The sequence below is a fragment of the Podarcis tiliguerta genome (genome assembly GCF_965153285.1).
Source record: "Podarcis tiliguerta genome assembly, chromosome: 12".
NCBI classification, from domain to species: Eukaryota; Metazoa; Chordata; class Lepidosauria; order Squamata; family Lacertidae; genus Podarcis; species Podarcis tiliguerta.
In genome coordinates, this window is record NC_139545.1 from 28,669,755 (window position 1) to 28,691,102 (window position 21,348).

At 42.8% G+C, this 21,348-nt stretch overlaps 1 protein-coding gene and 1 long non-coding RNA gene across 3 annotated transcripts in view; one reads left to right on the forward strand and one right to left on the reverse strand.

The window, feature by feature from the left end:
- The window catches only part of DGKB (diacylglycerol kinase beta), a 323,351-nt gene that overhangs the window by 53,921 nt on the left and 248,082 nt on the right, over positions 1–21,348 (forward strand). Inside the window, exon 4 of the mRNA XM_083405386.1 lies at positions 19,624–19,973. The gene's annotated coding sequence lies outside the window, so the exon portion shown is untranslated. The remainder of the gene's footprint in view (positions 1–19,623; positions 19,974–21,348) is intronic.
- Positions 1,273–21,331, reverse strand: LOC310660656. 2 transcript variants are annotated; one of them, XR_014503580.1, is made up of 3 exons: positions 20,816–21,331; positions 20,553–20,608; positions 1,273–1,594 (listed from the first exon to the last, which is right to left on the reverse strand). It is a non-coding gene; the product is annotated as an uncharacterized lncRNA (long non-coding RNA). The 2 variants fall into 2 exon arrangements; XR_014503581.1 differs by lacking the exon at positions 1,273–1,594 and adding an exon at positions 4,976–5,551.

Consider the following 21,348-nt stretch of genomic DNA (forward strand, 5'->3'; position numbering starts at 1 on the left):
AAACTCGGCCCTCCAGCTGTTTTGGGACTACAATTCCCAACATCCCTGACCACTGGTCCTGTTAGCTAGGGATGATGGGAATTGTAGTCCCAAAACAGCTGGAGGGCCAAGTTTGGCCATCACTGTCTTAGAGGAATGAAGAGACTCTAGAGTCAAAGGACCCAGGGCTACCTCTGCCCAGTATCTGCTCCTCGCCCCACCCCCATTTCTCAATTTGGGAGCTTATCTCTAGATACCACCAGCAAAAGAACTATCCAAAGTAGCCATTGGAGACTAGTCCATTAAAGTGAATGGGGCATTGCCTCACCAGCCTCACTTTCCCCTGATCTCAGCTGCTTGCCTTTTTTATATATATAATCAGTTGTGGTGGCTCTGCCTTTTCATTTGGCTCTGGTTTCCACCTACTGTTGAAGGGGCCTTCTAAGAACATTTGCCTGAACATGCTTAGAAGTCTCCTTGCAATTGGAATCCCTGATAACACTAGATCTAGCAGGGCTTCCCCCGTCCCAGCCAAAACTTGGTTCTGGCTCCTCTCAGGTAGGTGCCATTGCTATTATAAGAGAACAAGGTGAGCTCCAGCACCTCTTTTTCTAAAAAAACAGCACTGGCTTCTAAGCACATTTAGACAAATGTGTACAATACTGGAAAGTTGAGGGGGGAGGAGGAGGGAGATCAGGACACTCAACATGGGGCTGGTATGCCCACATCTCCTCCCTGGACTTACCCACTTACATCCACATTCTTGTATATGCATAAAAAAGACTTCCATCTGATGATGGAGCCCCAAAAATTATTCTCCTCAAGTTCAGGAAGACAAAAAAGTATCAGTCAACATGCTGTTTACAAAGGTCTCTCTCTTATTAGTACTTTGAAGATGGCTGCTGACAATGAATTACATTAATCAGATACTGTTTTGCCTTTGTCCCTCAAAGCACATACTGTCTTTCAATAAAGTTTCACTGTAATTCCAAGTGGCACCTGTATTTCCCTTCTGTGACACTTTTATTGATTGCCGTCCTTAGATACAACACTCGCTTTTCATCACCAGTCGTTCTTTTAAGGTTCTACCCCCCCTTTAGCTTTTAAATTGATTCAAGATCTTCTGTTATGCCTCAGAATACAAAGCATATTTTAATTACTTCTTTTCTCTACACAAGAATACTGAAAAAAGCAACTTACCTGAATAGAATTATTGAAACAAAAACAAATAATTTTCTGAAATAATTTTTATTTGATTTTCCAAGTGTAAGATTATACCATTACCAAATACATAGCCATATATAGAGATTTCTCCGAATCTCTAGACTTCCCACCTTCCCCTCCATGGGTCCTATTATAAACCTTTTCAACTGCATATTATTTCATCATCCAAGTTTTATGTCTCATCATTTTGTCCATAGTAATTTCTACGTTACAAGTGTTATTGCAATCCTGCTAATGTGTTCATCTGCTTACAATGCTCTATCAAGTAAATTGTAAGTTTTTCCCATTCTTTATTAAAGTTATGGTGCTCTTGGTTCCTGAGCTTTCCGGATAGTTTTGCCAATTTGGCATTGTCCAACAGTTTGCCATTCTTCTCTGGTAGGGATTCTTTCTATCAAGGAAACAAAAACAAATAATTTAATCAGTTTTTTTGAAACATAAAAGCTAACCCTTATGCTGTAATTGTCAAAGCAATGCTATAAATATTTATTCATAAGTAAGAACATAAGATGTGCCTGCTTGATCATCGAGTTCCACAGCCTGTTTTCATGGTGGCCACTCAAATGCCTTTACGAAATTGACAAGCAGGGTTTGAGCACAACAGCACTCTCCCCTCCTGTGATGGCCTGGGACTTTGGATCAGACTCGGAGCCAGAGGAGTCTCAGTCCGCACCAGATCCTTTGCCTCAGGCGGCATCTGAACCGAGTCTGGGGCCTGATTCTGAAGAGTCCCAGTCTGCACAGGTTCCCCTGCAACAAGCACCAGCTGGGCCAAGTCAGGGGCCTGAGCCTGCCCTGGCTCCAGATGTGGGGATTACCTCGTTGTTCTCTGCTGGGCAATCACTTAGAGCTGCTCCACTACCAGTTGGGTCAGGAGAGGCTGAGGCGGTCTCTGGGTCTAGTAACCCATCGAGATCTCCCGAGCTGCAGAGACTGAAGTCTGAGAGAAGGAGAGACCTGAGACAGGTTTTTCTCCCAGCCCTATCTGGGGATTGAACCTCAGAGCTTCTGCATGGAAAGTGGAGGCTCTACCACTAAGCTGCAGTCCTTCCCCTTTTCAAACCAGCATTTCCAGGGCCTCCACAGGACATTTTTCTGTCTGATGCAGAACAGAAAATGACAGTCCCAAGACAAAATGCATGATATCCAAAGTTGGCCAGGTTGTTGTGTTCTTGAGACAGAAAATCCCACAGACGCTTTTATCCAGGGAGTAAAAATCACAACAAGTGTAAATTAAATAATTCACTATGTGCTGCCCTTTCACAACACCCAAATTTGTCTGCCTGAGGCAGCTGTCTCAGTCTGCCTAATGGTGAAGCTGGTCCTGAGTGTTTCCTATCTAGTGATGTCACGGTCAATACCTTCATTCTCCAAGAAATTTTGTGCCCACCACCTTCTAGTAGTATGAAAGAGGCCAAATCCCAGGAGGAGAATTGTAATGAGATCATATTTGGGGGTTGGAAATTAGAAATGGCAAACAATAAGGTCCGTACTCAGGATCACGAATGTTCAAAGGAACAGGAAAACACACTCACTAAATCAGTTTCTGTTAAGAAATTATGCAGTTGTTTCTTTCAAATTCCTTCTGGCTTTCATGTTCCACTGTATGACTGCAATAAGCTAAATTTATGTTTAAATGCCCTGAATCATTAAGGAAGTTAAGATGACATTAGGAAAGGTATCCCCACCCCCACCCCCAGCAAGCACATTTAAACATCAGATTTAAGCAACACTACAGAGGCGATTAGACCTGGCCTGCTGCATGTTAATTAGTTGCCATAAAATGAAAACAAGCAAATAAGAACTATGAACCAGGGACTAGTTGGCATTTTGTATCTCTCTCTCTTCACCCAGCTCCACCATGGAACTCCCCAGATGCCCCTAAAACTCCAAGCTGCTTAAAGAGAAAGTGAACCTGATGAATGCACACAATATCTCACAAGTTATTCCTTCCGTAGCATTCATAGCAAATGTCTGCACTTTCTAAAGGCTTAAATGAGCTTTTAAAAGAGGGCTATACAGTGATGGCGATATTGTAGAGTTTGAAAAGTTTGGAAAAGGGAAACCCAAATGATCAAGGGGGTGGAGCAATCCCCCTTTGATGATAGGTTGCAGTATTTGGGGCTTTTTAGTTTGGAAGAAAGGCAAGCAGGGGACAAGATGGGATAAGTTTATGTAAAATTATGTATGGCATGGGGAAAGGAGACAGAAAGGTTTTCCTCCTCCTTTGAACATAGACCAAATATTGGATGCTTCAGAACAGACAAAGCAAAGCACTTCTTCATACAGCATTGTTAAAATATGGAATTTGCTTTCACAGGAGACAGTGAAGATACCAGCTAGGATGGTTTTAGAAGAGAATTAGAAAAATTCTTGAAGGATAAGGCTATCAATGGGCACAAGCCATGATAGCTATATTCTGCCTTCAAGGTTGAAGTCTGTCTGTTTCTGAATACCAGTTGTTGGAGACAGCAGGGTAGAGTAGTGCTTTTGTGCTGCTTGTGGGCTTCCAGTGGCCATCTGGCTGGCCACTGTGAGAACAGAATGCTAGACTGGATAAGCCATTTTTTATGTTCTTGAATGAAATAGGAACATGCACACACAATTAGGCTCTTCCAAGTTGGTGTGATCTTCCAGTGATCTTGCCATTGCAGTAGACCATGGCATGGATGCAGGTAGCAGAAGCAGCATTGTAGCAGGAGAGGAGAAATGGGCAGTGACAAGGATGGGCAACAGATGGTTGTTTGAAAGTTGTTTAACTTTAGAATTCTGAATATAATCCTGATTGGCATAATTAACAAGTTTCCCCTTCACCGTAACCATATGTTGTTACTTCAGTGTCTATTTCTGTAGCTAAGTGGCCTCTTGATTTGCAAGCAATTCTTGATTGCTTACTTCCTTTCATGCCCCTGTCTATAAGTGAACATAAAATAAACAGTTAACAACATCCTAGGTGGCATAACATTTTTGCTTCCTAAGGAATTGATAAATAGATAGATGAGCCATTAGACACAGCTGCTAACGCCCAAATCCATTTTGTGCTGCATATGCCAGACATAGTAAACGTATTCTATGGGCCAGTACCCTTATGAGACAATCCCTTGTGGGCTTTAGGATTCGAGTGCATAGATGGAGCATCTATGCTTGCATAGGCTTGTTCAATGACTTTAATATGAGAAGCAGCTCTGCTTTGCCAAAAGGTTGCTGCCATCTGTGGCGATCACACAGGGTCCCCGGATGTTTAACGGTCTATTGATCCCTGTGCTACCACTGTGCTCACTTCCCTGCTGCCACCAACCCATTACTCTCTGGTAAGACACCGAGTCCAGACAGTTGTTAAAATTGAACCAAATAAACAAGTTTATTTTATAAACATTAACAAGTTTATGGTTTCTCAGATAATATTCCTGTCAGTTTCTTAACTTTAGTTTCTTTACCGGTCTATACCTTCCTAATACCTTCTGACTGATTATATCAACTGTTTGACTGACTCCTCTTAACAGATTCTCTCACTCTCTCACATCAGACTAGCCCAACCCACAGACTTATCCTCTCTGTCTCTTCTCTAACTTCAGTCTGACTTCTTAACCACCCTAACTCTAACTCTAACTCCTCCCCTTGGGTTCCCATTGGTTAGTCATTTTACAATTAGTTAACCCTTTCCTTATGACCCCAGTATGATGTCACACACCTAGGAGGGCAAACGCCACACCATCTTACAGAAATGCCTTTTGTTATGTATGTATGTATGTATGTATGTATGTATGTATGTGGCTGCTACACACTTCCTCATCAAAGACGCAAAGTAACAGTGTTTGTGAGGCGTGCCTATAAAAGCTATTTTGAAATTCTCCTGGGCGACCAAGACAAGAAATGGGCTCCGCATATTGTTTGTCACAATTGTGAGGAAATGCTTAGAGACTGGAAAAAAGGAAAACGGAAGAGTATGCCTTTTGGGGTTCCCATGGTTTGGCGAGAACCCAAGGATCACACAAGTGACTGCTATTTTTGTTTCCCAGTGGTATCTACAATTGTTATTCAGGTACATGGTAAAGCCTTTATGTTGTCCAAGCAATAAGTTGACTATTTTGAGATCCAGATGATCCAGTTGTGCTCCTCACCATGTTCACTTCCTTCATCTTCAGAAGAGACAAACCCCTTAAAAACTGGAATTGGGAGTTCTTCAGAGTACGGGATAGGTCTAATTGCTGAAGGAATAGTGGGATAGGCGACAGAATGTCGGTTTTTCTTGCCGATACCCTTCGTATTGACCAGAGAAAAATAGCATAACAAAAGGCATTAGGCTGGTTTACACATTTTTGTCTACTTGAAGAAGCCATGGTCCGATCTGAAAAATACAAAAATTTAGGTTACAAAACTGTAAAAATAAAGAAAAATTAAGTTTACAAAGCAATAATTACCATGTGGTTAGGGTAGATCAATGTGTCAGTGTCCACTTATCCCCAGTGTAAATATGGCATATCGGCAAAAGTCGGAAATTGAAAGATAACTATAGCATGTACACGAAAAATTGATTTCAGATTTGAAATCAGCATTGAAAGAACATATAAGAACAGTTGAAAAATCTCATGCAAAAGAAAATGGGGGAAAAAATTGTTCCCCAGAATACTGTGTATCCCAAGGGAATACATTTTTTTGCATACCTCCAACTGTACATAGATATACATGTCATTTTCAATGCTATACATGTCATGTTCAATGCTATATAAGTCACTTACATTTATACTCATATTGTACTACTTTGGCTATGTGTTTAATAAAATATTTTAATTCTTGCATTGTGAAAAACAAAGATTATGGTGAAAAGTGAAAAACAGGAATTGCAGGAAAAAGACCCCAGAGCTTACAGAACAAAACCAACTTCAGATATGAAATCAGCATGTTGAAATTAGGTTAGAACAACTGCAGGTGTCAATGCAACAAAAATTTTGTTCCCCGGTGTTCTCATACCTACAATGCTGCCTGCGTGGCCTTATGAAGACCAGAGTTTCCACCTGTATCACTGCTGACAGCACTGCTAGATAAGTGTCAGAAGGAAAGGATGTGAACGTGAAGGTCTGAGCCCAAACTTCTAAGAGGCTTGAATTCAGCTCATAATTATCCTAGATATTCTGAGCTGGAAAAGTTTGACTTTCTAGTTTTTTCAAAGAAGTATCTGTGCAAAATCTGTTAACATCTCCACAGCGTAAACAGTAGCATTTCCTTGTTTGACAGGGAGTTATTCTGAGGTCAAATCTCTTTACCGCAGATTAATAGGAAAACATTATTCCCTAATAGGTTTCCTCTTCGCACATGCCATGCCATTTCTGCTCTTTTGAAAATTCATTGCCTGCTGTATTGTCCAGGCATAGTCTAGTAAATGGATTCATACCCACAAAAGCTGCAATAAGTGATTTAGTAAATGGATTCATATCCACAAAATACCATTTGTGCAACGTAAGAGTTGTGGCAGCTGTGATGTAAAATATCTCAACTGTATTTTATGGAGTTGTAAGTTGGTTTGAACATTTTTTATTTTTTTTTGTAGAAACTCATGATTAAATATTAGTATGATTAGTAAGAATAATGGCACAAGATGTTTGATACTCAGAATGACATCTATAAAACTAAACCAGGAATGATAGATAACCTTTTGTATTGCCTGATTATCTAAAGAAGGAAGGAATTTAAACCAGTCTGGGTTACAATCACTGGTGCAATACTCACCTCAGAAGTTGTCAGAGGAGGTAGGTAAAAACAAGGTACGGTAAATGAGTGACCAGTGAGTGGGAACTTGAGAAAGTTGAAAGGATATGAACACATACTTTTAATCAGCCAATTGTTTGGCTCCCTATTCATCCCAGCCAAGGAGGTCACTGTGACCATTAGAAGACATTGGCCTTATTGGCCTGAATATAAGCCACACCTTTTTTTTCCAAATTCCAACTGTGAAAAGTTAAAGTGTGGCTTATATTCGCAACCTTATAATATCGCTGCTGAAACAGCCCAGATTGCCAGCACGAGGGCCGTCCCACCTGCTGCTCCCAAACCGCCCCTGAGCTGTCAGAATGAAGGGGGAGAGGCTGCTGGCAAAGCGGTGTGGTGAGCCCCCCCAGAGTGCAGCCTGGGAGGGCGGGGCAATGGTACGCAGCCCGCCCGCTGCTCCCAAGCCTTTAACTCTTGCTGGAGCCCTAGCAAGCGGGGGTGGCAGGTACCTGGCGGTGGCAGCCGGTGCCGACACTTCATGCTGTGGGCCTCTGATGTCATTGGTGGGGTGCCCAGTGCCGGGAGCGGCAGGCAGTGGAATGGTAAGTGCCCGTGGGGGCTGCTGCCACGATCCGCGCTGCCTGCCCAGCCAGCCCCCCCCCCCCACTGTTAGGGAGTGGGGGGTGCCCACCCAGCATGGGGGGGCAGCTGGCAGCAGGTTGCGGGTGCCCATGCAGTCCACCGCTGCCCTCCGCAAACCTCCCCCCTGCTGTACCGTGTAGGTCCTCTAGGGCTGCAATTTTTTTCTTGGGCCACATGGTTACTGCCAATTTGAAGGGAGGATCTTATATTTGGGTATTGTCTCTCCCACCCCCTTGAATTTTAAAGGTGCAGCTCATATTTGGGCCAATACGGTATAATGAATTTCCTTGCTATATCCTGATTGGTACTCATAGGATGTAGAGCCAACACAAGGGGACCAGAGGGTTTTTCTAGCCCTCCTCATACGTAGGCTATATCCTTCATGCATTATAGGGATGGGGCAGAAATTCAATTCAGTCCACATTTAACTGCCTACCTAATTCTCACTTTCTAAAAACAATATGCCTACTGAAACACAGCCATCCCTCGACAGTCACACTTCTCTGAATTTTGCAATGCAGTTCTTTAACCAAATAATGTGCACAGAAAGCCACGCGCTAGGTGTGTGTAAGAGTGCGTATATTCCTGAAAAATAACAGACAAAAGTGCATTTAGGGAAATTGATTTACAAAAATGTGTATGGTTGGCAAAATCACATACAAAGATGTTTATATTAGGAGAAATTCACATTAAAATTATTACAAATATTCATGAGCATTTTTTAAAATGAAGATGGAAATGTGGAAAACTGGATTTAATGCTGGGAAAATGAGAAACTGAGATAAACTGAAATTGACAGATTTGTCCCACCAATCTTGAATGCAATTCTGGCTAATGTATTCCCCCCTTTCTCCTGCAGCTCTTCCAGTTACTGCTGTCATAGCCATTTTAAAATCATATGCACTGTAACTACCATAGGTCGATTGTACTGAAGCTGAACTTTCAGCTAGTGATGGGGAGGCTCCTGAAATCACTACTTATCTTGTCCAAATGCAAATCTGCCCACATCCTAAGACCAAAGACATTTTGCTGACTGAAGCAGATCCCTACCAGAGCCAACACTTTCAAGAATCTTGATGCCTCATTCAGACACACTGGCGCCTGCTTTCATCTGTCTCTCCCTCATGCTGCCTTCTGAATCAGATTGCTTCACTCTGCCAAATGCCAACTTGTCAAGCTCAAAAGCAAAACGAATGGCACATTATTTCCCACAAAGGTCTTTTTTCACTTGGAATGACGAATGAGATGTGTTTGCTTGTTTATTCATATATATATAGTTAAAAACTGAATACCATCAATTCATATGAAATATCAAGGAAGTGTACCACAAGTACAATAACAGATAAAATGCCACAAAGGCAATACAAAAATCATCATTAAGATGACTGACTAATCAAGGAAATTTAAACAGTTGCGTAGGCCTGTTGGTATAAAGGGGTTTTCAAGAGAAGCCTGGTTCTGCACATGCACTGAACTCTTTACCTCAAGTCTCATTTCAGCCAAAATCCTGAACTCCAAATGCTGCTCACACACCTACAATTACCAGAGTGGTTTAAGGAACAATCCCTTTCCCCAGCAAACTCTGGGAATTGTAGCTCTGTGAGGGGAATAGGCACCTTGTAACAACTTTCAGCACCCTTAACAGTTCCCAGAATTCTCTGGGGGAAGCCATGCCTGTTTAAAGTGCTATCATAGTACTTTAAATCAGTGGTTTTCAACCAGTATGCCGTGGCACCCTGGGGTGCCTTGAATGATGGTCAGGGGTGCCACAGGCAACACTGACCTCTGTCCCTCTTTTCTTCCCTCCCTCCTCCGATGCCCTCTCACGTCTCTGCCTCCCAAAGGCTTATGCAGCTGTTTGTTGAAGCAACCCTGGCTACAAGCTCCCCAGGCCAATGGTCCTCTAGGTCTGGTCAGGGGTGCTGGTTGCCAGGAGCTGAGGCAACTTCAGAGTAAGCAAGCAAGTGCGTGAGGCAGCCCTACCAGCCAATCCACCAGCCCCTGCTGTTGGGAATTATTATTATTATTATTATTATTATTATTAATACCCCGCCCTCCCTGGCCGGGGCCGGGCTCAGGGCAGCTAATGTAGCACACTGCTTGTGGTTAACGCTTAGCTGGAATGAAATATTCAACACAGCAATATAGAAATTAAAATAATAATTTATTTGTCAGACAAATAAATGATAGGCACAGTGGTATATGGTTACCAAAGCTCTGCACACTCTAGCCCTGATGGCCAGCACTTATATTTCCTCAGCCCAGCCCCCTTGCTCCTCCTTTGGCTGCCTCTGTCCAATCAGCCTGGTTGAAATTCCTATTGGCTGTTTGCTAGAACCTATCATAAAAGATACACCCTTTTCCTATTACCTTTTATGGGAGACAAAGAGCTATATTTCCTTCTATTCATAAATGGCAGACAAGTAGCCATATTTCTTACATTTGCCTCGACAAGGCACCTTAATTACCAGATCACCTTTTGCCCTTGTTGCCCCTTCAAAACAAATGGCTAAAACAGATGGCTCATGGTATTAAATTCTATCTTCAACAGAGATCTTGGGTTCATATTCTCACACACCATCAATGAAATAAGAATCTAACATAAGAATCTAACATTTCTTACTTTCTAAATCCTTTCCCAACAAGTCTCATACATAACATAGGTAGCCTTTTAGAAGAGAAACCTCTTCATTTTACACCCCCCTTTCCCAGCCAGCTGATTTTCCCATTAGCTCTTTGCCCTTTAACCTTAGGAAAATGTGGCTAGAATCTGATGGGAGGCACATGGTATTATTTTCTGTTAAACAATAAATCTTACTATTTACCAACTCTTAATTAGTGTTTTTGCAGCTTGATTGTATTCTGTAATATGTAGGGTCAGTATAACCTTTGCTCCCAGCCTGTAATTCCCTTTTACAACTTTGAGAAACGTGTCTCCTGCTACTGCTATAAATCAAGGGGGGCCTTGTCCAGGAGAGCAGGAAGAAAAACAGCTGCCAGAGTACTTAGCCAGCTGGATTTTGCCTGGCATGAAACATACAAACATTTGCAAATATATTTTTAAGCTCATTTTAAAATACAGGCCTTGATCAGATGCCTCACTAACACCAATAAAATCACTGTAAAAACATTAGGGGGGGGGACCAATTTAAAATACAGGTTAAAATGCAATTTAAAATGCAGCCTCATTTTAAAGTAGCCGATAAATCAAGACCATAAGGGGAGGAAAACATAAGGGTCAGACTGAGTCAAAGGCCAGGTGGAACAGCTCTGTCTTGCAGGCCCTGTGGAAAGATGTCAAGTCCCGCAGGGCCCTAGTCTCTTGTGACAGAGCATTCCACCAAGTCAGGGCCAGTACTGAAAAGGCCCTGGCCCTAGTTGAGACCAAACTTGCGACCTGGGACCTCCAAAGTGTTGTCATTTGTGGACCTTAAGGTCCTCCGTGAGGCATACCAGGAGAGGCGTTCCCATAGGTACGTGGGTTCTAGGCCGCACAGTGGGAGTCTGGGCCAGCCGGCGCTGTGCTGGCCTTTATTGTGCTTGCTTTGTAGAAGACCTGTCTGAGAGCTGAGAGCCACTGCTGCTGCTGCCACTGCTGCCTCCCAAGGTGAGTAAGGTGCTGGCTTCACATTCACCTTTGGCCAGTCTCTGTTGGGCCACTAAGGCTGGGGGCAGCCTCTTCCCAGACCCCTGTGGGGCAGTGCAAGGAGGCACCTCTCTTTGGGGCAGAAGGAGCAGCCCAGAGACCAGGGGCAGCAGCAGGTGGTGTCTTTTGGGTAGACCAGAATTAGGGAGAATTGGGGAAACTGTTTTTAGCAAGTTGAGAGCATACTGGTAAATCACATTACAGCTTGGACTATGCTCACAGGTGGGAACTGCTGCAAATAAGGTGAGAAGAATGTGATTTCCTGGAACCTGACCTCCTCCAAAGTCACCAGCTTTCAACAGGGTGGGAAACATTTTAGTGGGTCTTAAGGCAACTTTATCTTGATTTTGTCCCTTGACTTTGCTCTTTCATATTATATATTGCTCCTTAAAACACCCTTGCAGTAATTCTTAACCCAGAGGCTCTGTCACCTCTCATTTGTGAATATGGTTGTGCTGCCAGACATTAAACTAATGATATCTTTAGGCATTTATTTAAGCTGGCAGGTAACAAACTGCACTTGCGCACACAGTTAGCAGGTTTCAAAGAGCCATGCAAGGAATTTCTCCACTTTGTCTTCCTCCTATGCCTCCCTCTACTCATTACAGACCCCTCCCCTCTGTCAAAAGAGACTCCTAGAAGATGGAGAATTTTTATAATAATAATAATAATAATAATAATAATAATAATAATAATAATAATAATAATAATTGGCAGGGAATGGGAGCTGTGAAGCAATGTGACAACCTGCACATCCATCTTTTTGCTGTCTTGGATAAACAAATTTGGAGAGAGCAGGCAAAAGAATTGTGTTTCATCCATATCCACAGTTCCCTGATTCTAGAGTTCTACATCATGCAGTAATCTTGGCATCTTGAGGAGGCTTCCCCAGTGCAGACGGCCTTGAATTTGTGCAGGGTGATGAGGGTACGAGCTGGGGTTACTCTGCATGGCTTCTTTGTTTAGCTAAGATTATTATTGGCATCCTTCTGTTGCAAGAGACAATGGAGTGTGCCTCTGAGGGTGAAGTCAAACCGCTGGAGAATCACAATGCCTGTTATGGCTGCAGAGACCAGTAACTCATAATTGCTGCCTCCCATGTTGCTTTTCCTGCATTAGCAGCAGCAAAATGACTTCTTTGGGGCGTTAACCCGGGCAGTGTGTATGGGGGTCTTGGACAGCAAGACCCCCCCCCCAACCACACTGATGTGGTCCAAAGGAAAGCAGAGCAATGCATTTGGCACCAGCTTGGCTGCAGGGGTTGCTGGAAGGAGGCATCCAACCATCTTAGGATTTGTGTAGGGTTTACTCCTTAGCCTTTTCTTCTTCTGAAGTTGTCCCACAAGGCAGCAGGTATGAATTTAATCCCAAAGCCTTTCTCATGAATGAGAAGGCAGCAGAGGTTTAGGATCAGAGTTTTCCTCCTCCTAGTTGAGCTAACCTCCCAGGTTGGTGAGCCCCATTTGCCCCTCATTTCCCTCTACAGCGTCTGCAATAACTGCCTCCTGAACTGTTGGACCTACTATTTTTCTCATCTGCTCAATTCACCAGAGCCTGTCTTTGCATACTGGGGACGTCCCTAACTCACTGAGGGTTTCAGCCCCACTTGGTTTAGCTGACCAGTTGAAGCTGTTTCCTGGGGTGTGGCTGCTGTCGGATGCTGACAGCTTCTAGGAACTGAGTGCAGAGTAGGGACCAAAGGTAGACACACTACCCCAGAAGGAACACAACATGTCCCCTTCCAGAGGTGTTACTCCTCCCTTAACACCATATAACCCTTTAGCCAATATGGTGAATGCCTAACTGGGCATTCAAAAAGGAAATCTGGTAAGATTTAAGTGTGTGTGTGTTTGTTTGTGTGTGTGTGTGTGTGTGTGTTTAAGAGAAAGATAGGCACATATATGAGACTTTTTTGAACCCACCAATCCCAAACTGCATACTCTAAAATTCAAATCATATATTGTATAGATTGATAAGCACATTTCAAATTCTTTGTGGTCCCTTTTGTTCCCAAGGCTCTTTTCTCTTTTCCTCTGAAGAACACATTTAGTTTCCAATTTATATTAGGAAGCTTCCAGCATATTTTCTCAGACGATGATCCTTTCAGTGGAGATTTCAATGCTATCAAACCCTCTAACATGTTTAATCATCTATCATGTTAAAAGTGCCTGATTTGGTGGTACTGATAAAACACCCATTGCAAACCCTGCTTTTTATTCATGCACTGAAAAGCTCTGTCTTGTATTATTGGCAGTAGGAATCAGATCCTATAATTTAGTTTAGCTACGGATTTGTTAATACTTTTTAAAAAAACTTTCTCTTAATCTCAGGTTGTAATAAAAACCTTAGTTAAATACAAATTCAAATCTGTATGACAATACTCTTCTGCTTAAAAGCAATAAATCACCAAATCATGACACACTGCTTTATAAACATTGCAAAAATCTATTACATTTTCATGTCTTTCTTTTGCATTGTAAATATATTAAGGCTCAAAGTAGGTGCTGTAAAATGCCTCTTTGTACTTAACATGCAAAATTAACAAAATTAATTTATCCTAGGAAGTAAGTGGGGTGATGGGTGAGAATACATGCATGGCAAGGAATTGTGCAGAAAGGATGACTCGGTGTTTGGGGAATAAGTGGAGTTGGCAGGGCTGGATTAACCAGTAAGCAAAATAAGCATGTGCTTAGGGCATCGAGGGAAGGAAGGAGGGCTCCACAGATAGCTGGAAGACCAGGTAGGACCAGGTAGGACCAGGTAGCTGGAGATGAGAACAACCTCTGCCTAAGAGTCCCTGGAGAGTCGCTGGTCTGGATGGGCACTAAAGGACTAGATGGACAAACAGGAACATAGAGAGCTTCCTTATACCAAGTCATTGGTCCATCTATCTTAGTGCTGCCCGTGCGGATCTGCAGCAGCTTTCTAGTGCTTCAGAGAAAGGATATTCCCTGACCTAACTGGATGTACTGGGGGATCAAATCTGGGGGTCTTCTGCATGCCTAGAAGCTGCTCTACCACTGAGCTATGTGTCTTCTCCATAGCCTGACTGGTATAAAGAATCTTCCTACTACTTTGTATTATTTTGGGATGTTGCACCGTGTGTTGCGGTGAAGTCTATGCAGCTATCGAACCAGCTTGATGTCATGGGATGTTTTTAAACATGCTGCCTTCGAGAGAAACCCTCTCTGCAACATCCATTCACAATTCTACTTTCGGCGAAGGGTGCTAGGGGTGGCTTTATTGGAGAAAGAGCCTGTGCGCAGGTGGTCAAGAACAGAGATGGGAAGGGAACCTGTAGCCCTCAATATGTTGCCCACATGGGGTGAAGCTATCAAGCAGTTGCTTCGCAACAAACTCAGCTCAGCACAGAGCCATTCAACTGCCATACTGACTGAATCAGGTTGGTTGTGTGAAGCGGCTTTTACTTGCAGGCCTTTGTCTACCATACGTCTTTTAATTTATTTATTTTTAAATCTAATTTTGTTTGTAAATAGGCTTTTATGCTAATGGTCTAATGAGGAATCTGGTTAATTGCGAACTAAACCTCATATTATGTAGTCACTGGTGTGTGTGATGTTGCAGCAATATCTATAAATTAATTTATTTTAATTATTTTGTGTCCCAGCACAGAGACAAATGCATCTCAAGTAGTGATCAAGCAGAAGGGTGTTACCACATACACATTCATTTTTATTTTTATTTTTGAATCTGAGACAACTTTTGGGTGTTTTTCATAGCACTGCATTTAATACAGAGACCACTGCATAGAATGAATCTTAGTTTCAAGGTCTGAATTAAAATGCACATTGAATTGAATTACTTTTGTATACTTCATGCAAGCACTTTCAGTTTGCAAGTACTAGCAAGCAGAACAACCATTGCAGAAGATATACAGAAATAAGTCTATTACATATCTGAGTCACATCAGAATCAAGGAAGCTGGGGCTTCTTAATAACTGTTTTGAGTTATCTTGAATATTTTTGACAAATATAGGTTGGATCAAAGAGTGGTTGATGAAACAGTAGCATTGTTTGGATCCCTATAAAAAGAGATTCTTCTTTTATGCCTTAGATCAATTTAAGCAGCTCTTTTCAGACTATTTGGATGTCTTAAGATCTTTTATTCAGTAGTCGTGTGTTACAGATGGTATGACTGCATAATCTGGCAAAAGTACTTTGGCTCCAGTTGAGCACCTGGGCACATAAACCTAAGTTTAGTTTTGATGGCATATAGGAATGAGTAATTGCATACAAGCCTAGATATATGGATGCAATCCTGCTCTTTCCCAATGGAGCATCAGGTGTAGCAATTCCAAAGGTCATCTGCTCCATCTGTTGGTGCATCCAGAAATCCTTAATTTAATCCCGGTGAGAGGCAGGGATGTGCTGTGCATTCATATAACAGGGCCATGTCTATTTGCTGCCTCATAAGAAGCAACAAAGGTCTGAAAATGGAAGTTCTAATGAGCAGGATGAGGAAAGGGGAAAGGGGCCAGACTAGGCTGGCCTATGCCTCCCTCACCACAAATGTAGAGGGACACTTCTCACAATTACAATTGCATCTGCCACTGACTGGGCAACAAAGGGACATATTGGGGAAGAGAGGACTCTACTTCCTCCTCCCATGCCTGTTGCATCTTCATTTCTCTCATGCACTGACATTCACTCCCTGCCCTCAGCAGAGAAGAAGCAGGACTTCAGCCTGTGAGAAGTGAGTTGATTTACAAATGTTGAATCTTGTAGTCAGAGACAGGCACTTAGCTTTGACCACATGACCTCGCTGAGTGCAAATGAAGCCACTCCTGAGCGAGGGCAGGCCTTTCTGCATTAGTCCCATGGATCATTCCAGCCAGTCGGCAAACATATTGTGAACGGGATGAAGTCATAATGCTACATCACCGAGTAAAAACAAAGCCAATGCAGGAAGCATTGCCCTCGTTCTGAATAGGCAAATACTTTAAGTTCCTTTGAAGGAATCACTAAAAATTTGATATAAAGGGGGTGTTTTCTGTCATTGCCAAAAAAAAAAAAAAAATTTTTTTTGACTTAGATCTAGTTATAGTTCTGGAATGCCAAACATGTTTTTGTTTTGTGTTTTTTTAAAAAAACTGGCTGGGCATGTGTGCATGAATGAGGGGCACAATGCAAGCATCAATATGGAACTCTGGTCACCGTGCCTCTTTGATTTGCGTTATGTTCAGTAAGGGGAGAAACAGCAGAAATACAAGGAAGATCCATACAGTGCTTTTTAACACGGATATTTATAGAGATATGAATTTCCCCACATTTGAATGAAATAAAGCAAAGCTTGTAAATATTTCCTTGGGTTAGCAATAAACACTCTTATTCTATTCCATAGAGCTTTTGTTCTTAAAATGAGGATTCCTCCCCACACACAATTTGTTCTGCATCCATATGCAATAAGGGGAAGGCAGTTTGCATGTGAAACTGTTACTACACCCGTCTGTTGGTAGAGTACAAACACCACCTCCCCACGTCCCTAACATGAATCACATATTTATTCACCCACAACTTCTGAACAGATGCCAAACCAACATGTTTGTAGACTACAGTGATACACATGTAAAGCGAGATTTGGGAGCAGACAGTTAACAGGAGCTTTTTTCTTTATTTTTTTATTCAACTTCCTCTATGGCTATTTGTTTTATTTATTTATTATCTGAAATTGTAGGCCACACTTCATTAACTTATAGGCCTGGTTCACATGTCACTTTAAACCATAGTTAAGGTAAAGGTAAAGGGTAAAGGGACTCCTGACCATTAGGTCCAGTCGTGACCGACTCTGGGGTTGCGGCGCTCATCTTGCTTTATTGGTCGAGGGAGCCGGCGTACAGCTTCCAGGTCATGTGGCCAGCATGACTAAGCTGCTTCTGGTGAACCAGAGCAGCGCACAGAAACACCGTTTACCTTCCCGCCGGAGCGGTACCTATTTATCTACTTGCACTTTGAAGTGCTTTCGAACTGCTAAAACTTAGGGCTTATTCATACCTACCGGTACATTTTGCCCAGCTCTTTCCAGGCACAGATCCACACTTAAAAGCTGTGTATCTGAGCTTTTAGTTTCTTTGCTTTTTGCCCCTTAAATAAAGCACTTGGTGCAAACACTGGAGCAAAAGGAAGTGCGGATAAGCCCTAAACTATGGTTTAAACTAAGCAGTGGTTTCAATGTGAGTGTGTCGTGTGCTGGTGCAAGCCATTGAAATCACAAATGCTTTTCTCTCCACCATTCCACTACTGCCAGGAAGCAAGCCTAGATCTGGCTTAGGGTTACATCAAAATCCAAGATTGTGCTTTGTTCCTCTCCAAACCATGACCACTCTTGGCTTACCACTCATGGCTTGTTTGAGAGAAACAAACCAAGGACACAGGATCAGATATAATGCTAAGCCAGGCCACAGTTTATTTTCAAGCAACACAACAGTAGCAGGAATAGAGATGAGTGAAGCTCCCACAGATTCAGATAAGTACACCAGCATGCATTTAAGTTTAGCTTAACAGTCATTTGAGCAGATGTACTATTGAGGCCATACTAATTCTAGTGTGTCTTCCAGAATATCAGAAAATAGATTGGTAGTGGTTCCAAGGAGAGCATCTCAAATACTCTTTGGTAAAACAACAACAACCCCTAAACTCTCAGTACTCTCAGTATTATGATAGAAATGTTCAAGTAAAGAAGCTGGGGGAAAGTAGGCTAGTATAGCCTTTATGCAGCCATTAGGAATGAAAAACTACTTCTCATTCAGTCCTCGTAATGCATAAAGGCAGACGAGCACTGACTAAATAAGTATTTGAGATGTCTTTGATAGAAAGCAGGAGCTGGGGGAAAATCTAGTTAGTCACGGTAAAGGCATAAAGACTCTGAGGAAAACAAAAAAGACAGTGGGAATAAAGAGCACTGGGGCAAGCTGGAAAAAGCCTGAGAGGAAACGTCAATGTATGGAGCAGGATTGAGAAGACAGGGTCAAGGGGTTGAGTAACCAATCCAGTTCATGTTTAGCTACCCTTGATTTGCAATTAAATATACCGTACATATAGGGACGCGGGTGGTGCTGTGGGTAAAAGCCTCAGCGCCTAGGGCTTGCCGATCAAAAGGTCGGTGGTTCGAATCCCCGCTACGGGGTGCGCTCCCGTTGCTCTGTCCCAGCGCCTGCCAACCTAGCAGTTCGAAAGCACCCCCGGGTGCAAGTAGATAAATAGGGACCGCTTACCAGAGGGAAGGTAAACGGCGTTTCTGTGTGCTGCGCTGGCTCGCCAGATGTGGCTTTGTCACGCTGGCCACGTGACCCGGAAGTGTCTCCGGACAGCGCTGGCCCCCGGCCTCTTAAGTGAGATGGGCGCACAACCCTAGAGTCTGTCAAGACTGGCCCGTACGGGCAGGGGTACCTTTACCTTTACCTTTACAAAGCATACAACTATGGTTTTCCTTCCCAGTTCAGACATTTTGACCCCCCCCCCAACCGGCTGTGACATGCACTGTGATGTGGTAGAGCAGAGTTGGGGAACCTGTGGCCTTCCACATGTCATTGAATTTCATTCAGCTCACATCAGCCCCAGCCAACGTGGTCAGTGATAAGGGATGATGAGACTTGCAGTCCAACAGACTGATGGAAGGTCACAGGTTTCTTACCCTGTGGTAGGGGATGTGGTGGCACAAAGTTGAGTTGTGGTGGCACCAATGTTTGGACTAAGGGGAAGCCATGGTTGCAAACTTAGCAGCTTACCCCTTGAGGCCTTTCTTCGCAAGCTCAAACTGCAGTGAAACCAGTCCCTTTTGATTTAGAGAATCTTGTTCGAAGGATCACAGCTTCAACACTTGGTGCTTTCAAGTGCCTTTTGTAATGCAGAAAAAGATGACTAAAGAAAGGCTCCAACTCTCTTATATAAAGCTAAGATAATACTAAAATGAATGAATGAATGAATAATCCATCTATGTTGAGGAACACATCACTATCAATGAATAAAAAGTCACCTTTCTTTTACCATACTGCATAGATCAGTGTACACACAAGAACATCTGATCAACCCTGCAGAAAGCAGTTGCTGCAATGTAAATGAAACGTCAAAACAATCTGAAAAACATCATTAATTAGATAGTGTTTGTAGATCTCTTTTGGATGAAACATTGTGAGCAAATACTGATTTGTATTCATTTGACCAATTTTTGTTCCTGACCATAGATGAACACATAAACCACGGCATTTTCTGCTTCTGTTTACAGTTGAATTTCCCGACACCCCTATGTGTCATTAACTTTTTTTTCTCAGCCTGCTCCTCCAATGAGTTTTTTCTATCTATCCCAATATTTTGAATGACTAGCATATGTTTGGTCTAACACATCTGAAATTGTTCCTGTGGCAGATAACCAAGATGAGTTAAGACAGAAATATTTTCTTTCTGAACAGATAAATGGTGGAACTAGTTCATGGAACGTGACATATGACTAGTGATGGCAACAACATTTGAAAAAGACTAATCATTGCGAAGTTACAAGCTCATCTCTTGGTGTCACTCATGCCTAGCCTTGACCCCACTACCAGACACTGAGTCTTCACAGGAAAACCTGATAGCCTACAGACCAAGGACCCTGGAGAGCAAACAGGATCCCCTGGAACCAGTGCTGACGATTCTTTTGTGGGATCTTCCTGGGTGATACCCATTGAAGAAGCATTGTGGCTGTTGGAGGAGGAGACAGAGCCACCTCTCAGCTCTCAAGAATGCCAACACCAAAAGATCCAGGATGAAGAGTGATGAGGTAGTATGCAACTCAACAGTAGGGATGTAAGAAGGCATTGTTTTCCATTTTGCTCTTCATTTGTCTCATGCAGGACCGTTTCTATTCTGCTGCAGTTCATCTTCCATCAAATTTTACATAATTTGTCTCAATGTCGTGGAATTATATAATTTACATAATTCATTGCATAAGTTATTTCAGTGGAAAGGAAACACAACACAAAGGGTGCATGTGCGTGCAATCAATCATATATCATTTGCGAACTGAAAGCAACAAAAGCAGTGAATACTTATCATATTCACTGCATTGATTTCTATTCCAGACACTGGGGACCTGGGCACCCACAAAAAAAATTGTTGAAGTTGCTTGGCACCCGCACCGTGGGGCCTCCGATGCAACTTACGGGGTTCCCAGGCGCTGCTGTGTCACATGTGACGTAAGGTGACATCATGATGTCACCTTACATTGCACGCACCGCTGGGGACCCATAATTTGGGGCCCAAGTTGGCTCCCCTGATTATTCCAGACAGGGGATGTATAAGCAAACACCAGCAGTTTCTGCTCTTGTTTAAGTCAGAAGTCTCAGACAATGCTCCTCACCACCTGTGGAGGTCTCAGTGAGACTTGGGGTTCGCCATGAGAACAAGCAATAATACCTGAAACAAATTTAGCACCAGCAGCTGTGACTAGGATGTGGTATAGGAGGCCATAATATAGGTCCCCGACTTCTTGAATCTGAACCTAGTTCCTCTATTTAGATTCTTTTTGGCATTGACCTTGGATGGTTGCTTGTCCTTGCCTTGGGATTATGTTCTGGACTTGGACTGGTGCCCTGTGCTTGACTTGGGTTGTTTTAAACACACCTGTGCCTTCATCCCAGCTCTCATTGGTGAGTGTTTTGGGTAGGAGGCTCAAACCACCATGGACTGGAATTCTAGTCCCTGATGGTAGGTAATGGAATATGACACCTGAGCCACTTCTGAGCTGATCCAAACTCCAATGAAATTAAGGCCCCCTCAGGAAAAGCTTACGTATGTCATAATCTCACCACAACAATTATATTCTCTTGTAGCTGTGGCAACAGGAAGGTCTCAGCTGCATATATAAGCCTTGTAGGCAGAAATGCTGCATTTTAAAATGTTTAAGCCTGGGGGATTCATAGAATTCTAGAGTTAGAAGGGACCCTGAGGATCATCTAGTCCAACCCCCTGCAATGCAGGAATATGCAGCTGTCCCACACAAACCTGCGACCTGGGCATTATCAGCACCACGCTCTAACTGACAGAGCTATCCAGGTGCAAATATGCAATGTTTTCCATGTGAAACAAGAGTAAAATCTGCATAAATTAGCAACTTATTTCTGGACTGGAATATGGCTGGCACCCCTAACTGTACA